This window comes from Pinus tabuliformis, chromosome J (genome assembly GCF_031772625.1).
Source record: "Pinus tabuliformis cultivar Carrire ecotype Pingquan chromosome J, CPIR1, whole genome shotgun sequence".
NCBI classification, from domain to species: Eukaryota; Viridiplantae; Streptophyta; class Pinopsida; order Pinales; family Pinaceae; genus Pinus; species Pinus tabuliformis.
In genome coordinates, this window is record NC_142295.1 from 660,837,666 (window position 1) to 660,847,157 (window position 9,492).

The window sequence follows — 9,492 nt, forward strand, 5'->3', positions numbered from 1 at the left end:
ACGCTCTTCATTCTTATGCCAATTGTTATACTCTCGCAATCCACTGCCTTCCTCAAATTTACTCTCATGTTGCTGATCATCTCTTTTAAATTGTTGGTTTCTTCCATCTTTATCCTACTGGATTACTACTTTTGTTTCCTTCATGTCTCAAGGATATAACTTTCTTGTTGCTTCTGATCTTTCATCTCATCTTCAAATAATCTCTGCTCAAGTTCTCTGATTTCAACATCATATTTATTAATGTTGTTTTTCATACCTATAGCCACATTATTAATTGAAGAGTCAAAACATTCACTTAATTATATAAACGTTAGAGACATTTCATCCTTATCATGCATGGTAACCTCAATCTCTTCTTTATCAGGTTCTGAAAGCTTCCTTTCTCCTTCAAATTCCTTGAGCAATCTTTCCAAGAACTCTATTTCCATGTGAAATCTTTCCAGCATTTCATCAAAATCTTCATTCTCAACTTCATTCTTTTCCTGGCAATCCTCCTGAGTTATCCTGTTTTCTGTACCATCACATTGCAAAATTCTTTCATCAATTTCATTAAACAAATTCATTTCTTTACCTCCTTGGAATACCACTACAACGTTTTCATTATGCTTCTAGTCCATAACAACTTCAATTGACTGTCTTACACCAAACATAAATTCATCTATGAATTTTTTCTACTGCAATAAATCAACACCTTCCTCCTCTAAAAGGCATCCTCCATCATACTTGACTTCAAGGGCTTTATTCATCTTTGTTATAGTTTCACCACACTGTCCATCATCTTCTGCACGTCATTCAAACATAAACAAACTATGAGATTTAAAAACACAAGGCTTCGTAGCCTCATCTGCTTCCCTCGTCAACATATCTTCAAATTGTTTTGAACTATTCCAATAGTCCATGAGATATTCATCTGATCTCTCATTATCCTCTTCACCCAAAAATTCACCCTGTTCTGGTTCACAAATGGAAACTTCCATTTCTGACTCTGCTTCTCTGAGGTTTTCCATCAACCGCTTCACTTGTCTCTATCGTAGCCTTCTCTGTAACTTCTGCCACTTCACTGGCTTCTTCTTTAATACCCAACCTAATCTTCGGTTTTCCTCTAGCAGCATTCTTAACACATCGAGTTCTTCTCTTATCTCAACAATCTCCTTTTCAAACTCCACTTGACGCATCTATTTCCTGCGGATTGTTTTAGCATCCTTTTCCTTCATCTTGTAGCCTTCTTCTGAACCTTCCATATGAATTTCCATAGCCATCTTCTCTTTTGTTTGAGCCTCTACACCTCCAACCCATCAACTTCCTTCTAAGTTGATCTTCTCACCAAGCTTCTCCTCTACCTGGTTTCCAAGTCCTCTTCTCCTTAGAAATTTCACTGAGAAATCTTGCTCTCTGTCTGGTTGCTACAATCACTTCTCTTAAAGACTCCTATGTCCCTGTCTATTCCAAGCCTCAGCTGGAATGAGGTTCTGCTACAATCTCTAAGAACTTCCAAAAGTTCTTCCTACAGTCTTACTATTGTAGTCTTGTGCCAAACTTTTCCCTTCATTCAACTGTTGTGAACTTTCATACCTTTGTAATCATAAATCTTCATAAGCAAGAACATCCTTATTTTGCACACAAAATCTCCTTTCTACTCCCAGGAAACCTTTCCCTGCTCTGATACCAAAAAAGACGCAGGAAAAACCCCTAATGGCAATGTCATTGATTTTCATAATAACCTTATGTAACCCTGTGGGTTATGGCCCACCTATACCAATCAGAAGCATTTACATTGGTGGATTTTATCCAAAACCCGATTAATCACCAAACAACATTTCTACACATAATCCACCAACGAACGTCAGTCCCACCTGAATGCACATAAGACCGGACCTCAAATTGCAATTGAACAACAATCTGGCATTGAACAACAATTGCAATTAAAAAACAATCACAATTAAACAACAATCAGGAATTGAACAACAACCGCAATTAAACAAAAACTAAACAACAATTGAACAATAATTGAACAACAACTGAACAACAATTGAATAACAACTGGTATTTGAATGGCAATCGAACAACAACTGAACAATAACTGAACAATGATTGAACAACAACTGAACATCAACTAAACATCAATTGGTATTTGAATAACAATCGTTCCCACGTTGACTTCCCACATTGACTTTCCCTTTTTGCACAAGCACTTTGCTCTATGTCATTGATCTTACCATTCAATCCGATGGTCGATAGTCACCCGATCATTGTACATCTCATATCGCAATTTCTCTCAGCCAGGGTTCATTCACTCATGAATGATGCGATGTGATATTAATCCAACGGTCAGCATCAATAGTGATCAACAGTCTACGACCCTTCAACTAACACATGGGTTAAAAACATGCCTAATCCCCATCATTGACTATGACATAAGCGTTGATTAGTGAGATCAATGACTATGATTTAGTTTGGCGATTCAACCACAATCAAGACACCCGTAGACTCCTAACCTTCGCAATTATGCATTTCACTTTGGCTTGTTTCACTTTTCCACCAAACTTGGTGCTTCCATTAAATTTCCTTCTCACCTCCAAATCGACTTGATACCAAGTTCAACTCTGCCAACTCCTTTCTTTGCTTAAAAACAGTGTGCCGAGAATTCTCTAATTTCTTTACTCTTCCTTGCAACTATACCTCTATTTCTTTAACACCACTTCGAACTGGAATACATAATACTCTCTATATTATTTCCCTTCTTCTAGATTTTGTAATTCGTTCTTTACTTGACCTGTACATACATCTATTAAATCCAAACTAGAATCACACGGATTCTACCCAGATGGTAAGTCTTTTGTCACTCAGAAAGACTTTTAGAAATTCAACTTGAATTCATTCATCATGGTTTATCACACAAAAACCATAAATTCACAATTACGGATCACTCAGCACATAAAAGGAATGACACACACAGTCACAACGAATTCAGTTTCCTCATTCATTAAATAAATGTACAGATACAAATAAAATCCTGTTTTACAATCTAGCTTTGGCCTGATCTGCCTTTACATGGTTTGTATCAGTGGCCCTTTCTCGTTTCAATGCCCGTAGGCTCACAATCCAACCCTCCTGTCTGCTAACTCTCTCACTAATTCTCCCTATCCTATCCTTATACGCAGGCTTAAAGTTATAAAATGAATTACATAGTTATGGATTATTCTAAATCCATGATTTCCTCCATAGATCACTCAACTAAATCCCTAAAATATCTTATCCCTCTTCTGACTCAACTAATTTCTATTCAAGGAGCTCATAATCCCTAACATATCTATACACCCCAACTCCTCTCATATTCTCAATTATAAGAGAAAATTTACAATAAACCACACACTCAAATTTTTCTCTTAAAATATACATAATTTATAAAACAATTAAGAAAAACATCACCCCCTAAATCAACCAAATAAACAATGGCATTTGATCAGGATGCTCTTGCATCACATTGTATTCAAAACATGGTCTTCTTCACTAGCAATAGATAGTCAATCAACTGATCTTTAGGTTGGCCCATGCTTTTTGCAAGGAAACTTTTAAATTATGTCACTGGGTGTCTTTTTGATCCCGTGACCAACACCTTCCCAAACCTAAAACAAAAACTCACAACCTCTAATACACAGATAAATTTAATCTCCAAACTCGCACAAAATTTTAATACCTAAAACATTTACACAATATCTTATTATGCTCAGCTTATATTAAACGAAAATATAACACATAAAACAAAAGCTATGTTTGGAAAAAGAGCCCAAATCATATAATGTAAGCATCATGCCAAGCATAGAGTTTCAATTTGGGGTAGGTTTTGTGAATGTTGCGCAATAGGTTGCCCCATATCAAGCATCCATATCAGCTGCTATTGGTTCAACTCCGTGCCAATGAAAAACCCTAAAATATTCAAGTGCTTCAAGTAGAATGAGTTGATTGGTCAATAATGGTGAGATGTTGAAGGCTGGGAGTAGCATATCATTCCATTATGTTAACAACTTTCAATATCCATTAGCACTCGTTAGGAGTTGAACATTTTCAATCAGCCTAGAGCCATTATGGTTCCCTCTAGCTATAACATCCTTCTAACATTGTTTTGGCAATCTAGGATTGGTATAGACTCATAATTTAGGTAGACCTCAGATCTGTTGTGCTGACAAGTTCATAGTATACTCACAAGTAATGTTCCACTATAACACAAGTCCTCAATTTAGCTCAAGTCTCCTTATAGTATGTAATGAAAGAATCTTATATTTGCTCAGATCCACTGCAAAAAATGTAACATCCCAATTTATCTTCCCATCCTTTGTTAATGCATGACATATAGTGCCACCATCATAACATTGCTACAACCATTGAATATCTACTTGACAGTCTAAACAACGTTCCACATTCATGTAACGTTTCATTTTATCAAAACTTCTAATTATGTCCAATCATAAGTATAAACATCACTGGCATCTCTAGATCTTTGATCCCCTAGCATTTTATATTAGGTAACATTCCCATATAACAACAACATCGCTCCAAATGTAGTGAATCAATTTATACGGTAATCAACACATATATTAATGCATTAAACTACTGCCACAATATGTTAATACTAATTACATCATGAAAGATGAAATAATTTAATACAATGATCACCAATACAATGTTGTCAATATGGTTTTTGTTGGAACATATTTAACATTGATCAATGTTGTACACTTTCCAATTTGTAATGATTTCCATCATTCCTTGTCAGCTGACACTAATTTCAAAGTGTGGAAATAACTACATTTTCAACCATCGTTTAGTAAATAATGCATGTGTTCCATTATCTATTAGTCACGACTTTTGGCACCACTTGTATTAATTTTTGTGTGTTAACATTCCATTTTCCTTCAAATTGTGTAACACATACTGCCATGCTTGCTAAGTTTTATAGGTGATGCTCAACAATTCTGCCAATATGACTACAACTTCCAGACTATAATGTAATGTTATAGATTTCACTAACATTCCATCCTAATGACCCATTCCAGTTACACTTCCACTAACACCTCCTTATGCAACTTCTACATGTTCTCATACACCAATTGGAACTTTTACCTTTATTCCTACTATTTACAATTCTTGTTCCCAAATTTCTCATGGTTTGTTGGTCTACTACTAACATTGAGTTGGTGCTCTCTGAGACATGATAATTGTTTTCAATGGCTCTAACAAATTATGCACTAGTACTAATTTTATCATCTATACCAATTCTCTTTCTTAAATATACTACCTTAGCAACACTCGTCGAGACAAGACAGGTCTCGTCAAAATATTTTTTCCTTGCTCAATGCATCTTTTCCCAAAACATACCCTTCAGATAGAATTGAAGTAGCTACCTCCAAGTTCGTGAGTCTTGGTTACTACACCACCAGGAGTCCTCACAAAATAACTAGTCTCATAGTCTTCAAACTCATGTTCAAGCCTCCATGATGGACTATTCCAAATGTCAAAAGACTGATCACTACTCTGCTAATTGACTATACACACTCTTTGATCTATTATGGTTTCTTCGCTCAATAGAACATCTATTTCCACAGCATAGGGCTAGTATAAAGTTCTAGAAACAACACGAGCTTCCTCTCTAGTTGTCTCTAATTCAACGCTTTCAACTGTTCCATAGTGGGAGAAGAAATTTCTGACAATCTCTTCTATTACATTTGAAGAAAAATTCATCACTTGCATGGTGTAATATTGCATGATCTCACTGTCAGGCACTACTTCCCTTAAAATTTTATTTCCCACCCTTTATGCAAACCCATGGCTAACGATCTTACAATCCTTAAGTATTGATTCTCCCTATATGGTGCGAATTCCAATAAATGAGTGAATACATCCTTGAGATGAGCACCAATGACCATGCTTTTCTTTTTTTCTTTTAATTGATTAATTAATTTTTGTTTATTTGTTTGATTATGCTGTAAAAACTTACTATAGAACCATAATATTTGTCTCCATTGTATGCATTTTCTTTGCATAGTTTGGCTATACACAAATTCTTGTATTATTTCTCTATGCAAAATAACCTGCGTTGTGTTTCCAAAACTGACTTTAAGTCAGGAATGCAAGTTTGGGATTCATTTAATTAGACATTCCTTAAGAAGTTAGTATTGATACATCCAATTGTCCACTCTTAGGTCTTCAAGTTCTTAAACTACATACTTCGAGCATTATCTGATATCTTGTCAAATTCATTTATATAGAAAATGCCTTTGTCATACTTCATGTGTTTAGTCTCCTCATATTTGTCATTTCTTCCAATGCATTCTTGAGTTTGCTCTCCCCCTGAAACAATGATTCTCTGAGTTACAACAAGTTCTTCATTTCTTCCATGAAGAGCTCCCAATGAGACCAAGTTGACTTCAAATGATTGAAGTCACAGGTTACTCTTTTTTCTTTCTCTTCCACACTTTAGTATATTGCCTTCTATTGTCTACATTTTCTTTTAACTCAATGTTTGGTCTACTTGCAGTAGCTTCCATCTTTTGTCTAGAGTTATTTAGAGTATATGGAAGCTTACAATATTTGGCTTTGTCTCCAAGGTTTCTGCATAAATGGAACCTTATATGACCAAGAAAAGTTTGAAAAGGCTTGTATCTTCTTGAGTCGTTTCTACTTTTCTTTACATACATTTTGCATTCAGTAGCTTTATGTCCAAATCCATTGCACAAATAACAATAACCATAAAAATTATTTTTGTACTTGGTGAATGGTTGTCTTATTTGTTTTCTTGCTTGAGTGAGCCTTCTTGTTTGTTGCATGTTCTGCGGATTAGTCTTGGTTTGCTTGTTCTTACATTTTGTTGCTACATGTCTAGGCCCATAGTAAGAAAAACACATGATATATTTCACAGGAGCAGAGAATCTCCTTTGAGATCTTTTGAATTTGCTCAATTCATCTCTAGGAGTAAATGTAATTTTTGCAAATGATCATTTCTTCATCTCATTCTTTGGTTCTTGATTTTTTTGCTTGTTTCTTTTGCTTCTTTACAAATCATGCTTCCATTGGATTCTTCTTCTATAATTATTTTTAGGGATGCTTCATTATCCTTTAAGGTTTCCTTTGATCTACTTCACTTTTCTAAGTTCTTCATGAAGACATTCTCCTCTTATAGTTGTTTACACAATCAATTTTTTTCTTCTAACTCACTTCTATCTGAATTAGTCTCAACTTACAACCTTTCACATTATTCTCCTTTATCCTTTAGTTGTCTACTCATTACCTCTTCTTTTTTTTTTCTTCTTCAAGATGTTTCCTTAGGCTAATAATTTCCTCCTTGAATTTATGTTCTCTTTCATCACATATCTGCAATAGTTTCTTATAGTCTATGCTCTCCTTCTTCAATATTTTTGTTTCAAATAAGGCTAAGTCAAGCTTATCTTATTCTCAAGCTATCTTTTCTTCACGAGAATCTGGTGCATAACAGGTCTCATTTGATTGAACATTTTCTTTTTTATAGAACTTTTCTTTTTGCTCTTTTTCTTCTTTTCAACAATGCAACTACTAATGTCCCCTTCATGCATGAGTTGTAACCCTTCCTAGATTAATTTTGTAGATATTATCAATATCTTTATTATGTAGGTTGATATAGATTGCACATTTTTCTTGAGCATTCCATTGATGTTCTTTTATAGATGGGGAGTCTTTACATTAACCATCACATACTAGCTTCCATACACTAGGTCCATAAGCTACGAGTTTAGATTTTGCCTTATCTCTCCATTCATTAAAGTTTGTTTCACTTAACATGAAAGAAATTTGATAGTCCATGAGTTAACCAATTCTATCTCCAAGTTGTTAGGCTTACACCGAAGTAAATTAACATTAATACCAATTAATGATAACTTAACTAAATTGAGAGTGGTTTGTGAATCAGTTTAGTACATTCATGGAAATTAAAATTATTTTATTTTGATTGATTAATTGAAACATTAAATGAGAAGCTTAATACATAATGATAAACAGATTGAATACATAAAATAAAAGTAATAAGTAATCCAAAACACCACATAAGCACATAACATCAACACAATGGAAACCAAATATCAGTGGAAACCCATAAAGGGATAAACACATGGTTTGTCATTGTTGTGATGCAAAGAAAAGCTCCTAATCCCTTATTAAATTTTATTTTATGTAGGTTCCAACCTACAGGAGTCTACTACCTAAAGTTTTTTTCAATCTACAACATGCAAGGTAGCTCTAACCCACATGAGGCTCCTACCTCAACAGGCTCCTACCTCAATAGGCTCCTACCTCAATAGGCTCCAACCTGTTATTTATCAAGCTGCAACTTGAAAGGTGAATATAATATCCTGATACATAAAGAAAATAATGTGTTGGTTACCTAGTCTATAAATATGCATACCTTCATCTTTGAATCTACTTCTTATTCTCCTCAAATCAGCTTCACATTTACTCCATATGTGCTAGGTAATAAACAAATTAAATCGACTCATACATTCACCAAAAACTCTAACTTCGTAGCCTTACAACCTCACACATTTTTATAAGAAAAATTTTAAGGTTGTTGGTATTCCAAACTTGAATATGAAGCGAACAATTTTTCCTATTTGCATTCCACAAATTTGTTTCACACCTCTTCATATTTTGAATATTAAAAAACAATTAAGAGCTTAAATATTATTTTCAACCACCTATAATGATTAAATACACCAACATACTACCAACATATGCAAGCAAGTAATACATTATATCATGATAACACACATAAACCATTCACTCTCCAATGCAAGCAATATGCACACAACATATGAAATTAATGCATCACTCTCCAAGGCCATACATTTGTTCTGCAACATCTTGTATCACTACTTCTTCATGCCATTTCCTTGGCAACTTTGAGTCTTTCCTTTTCTTTCATGGAGTCTTTCCTTTGCTGACATGGAGTCTTGCCTTTGCTTTTGCCTAGCATCACAACAATATCCTCAAACATCAATAATATATTGTCAAACATCAATCTCTTCTACCATCTCCTTAAGAAATATACTTAAACATATGCAAGCATCAATAATCATCACAACATATATGCACCTCTTCAACAAACATACCCAAGCCATCAAAACATAATAGGAATGCCTTGTTGCTCTTATTGTTCCTTTTCCATCACCCTTCGCATCACATGTTTGTATTGCATTCTCAGAAAGAATTAACAACATGCAACATAACCTCTTTTTGTCACATCATTGCAACATACCTTGCTACTCCTATTGTTCCTTTGTTTCTCCTTTTTCTTTGTTGGTATTTTTCATTTGTTGCTCCTTTTGCATCTCATCTTTTGCTGCTCTTTTTCCATCACATATTTGTTTCTCTTTTGTTGCTTCTCAACCTTGATCACAAACATACATGCTTGTTGCTACTCCTTTTCCATCAATGAAAACAATGTCAACATCAAGGAACATAGTGACT

General features: G+C 34.5%; 1 pseudogene; it reads right to left on the reverse strand.

Moving 5' to 3' along the window:
* Positions 1-299: 299 nt before the first annotated feature.
* On the reverse strand, positions 300-5,775 carry LOC149228624 (binding partner of ACD11 1-like; annotated as a pseudogene).
* Between the last annotated feature and the right edge of the window lie 3,717 nt (positions 5,776-9,492).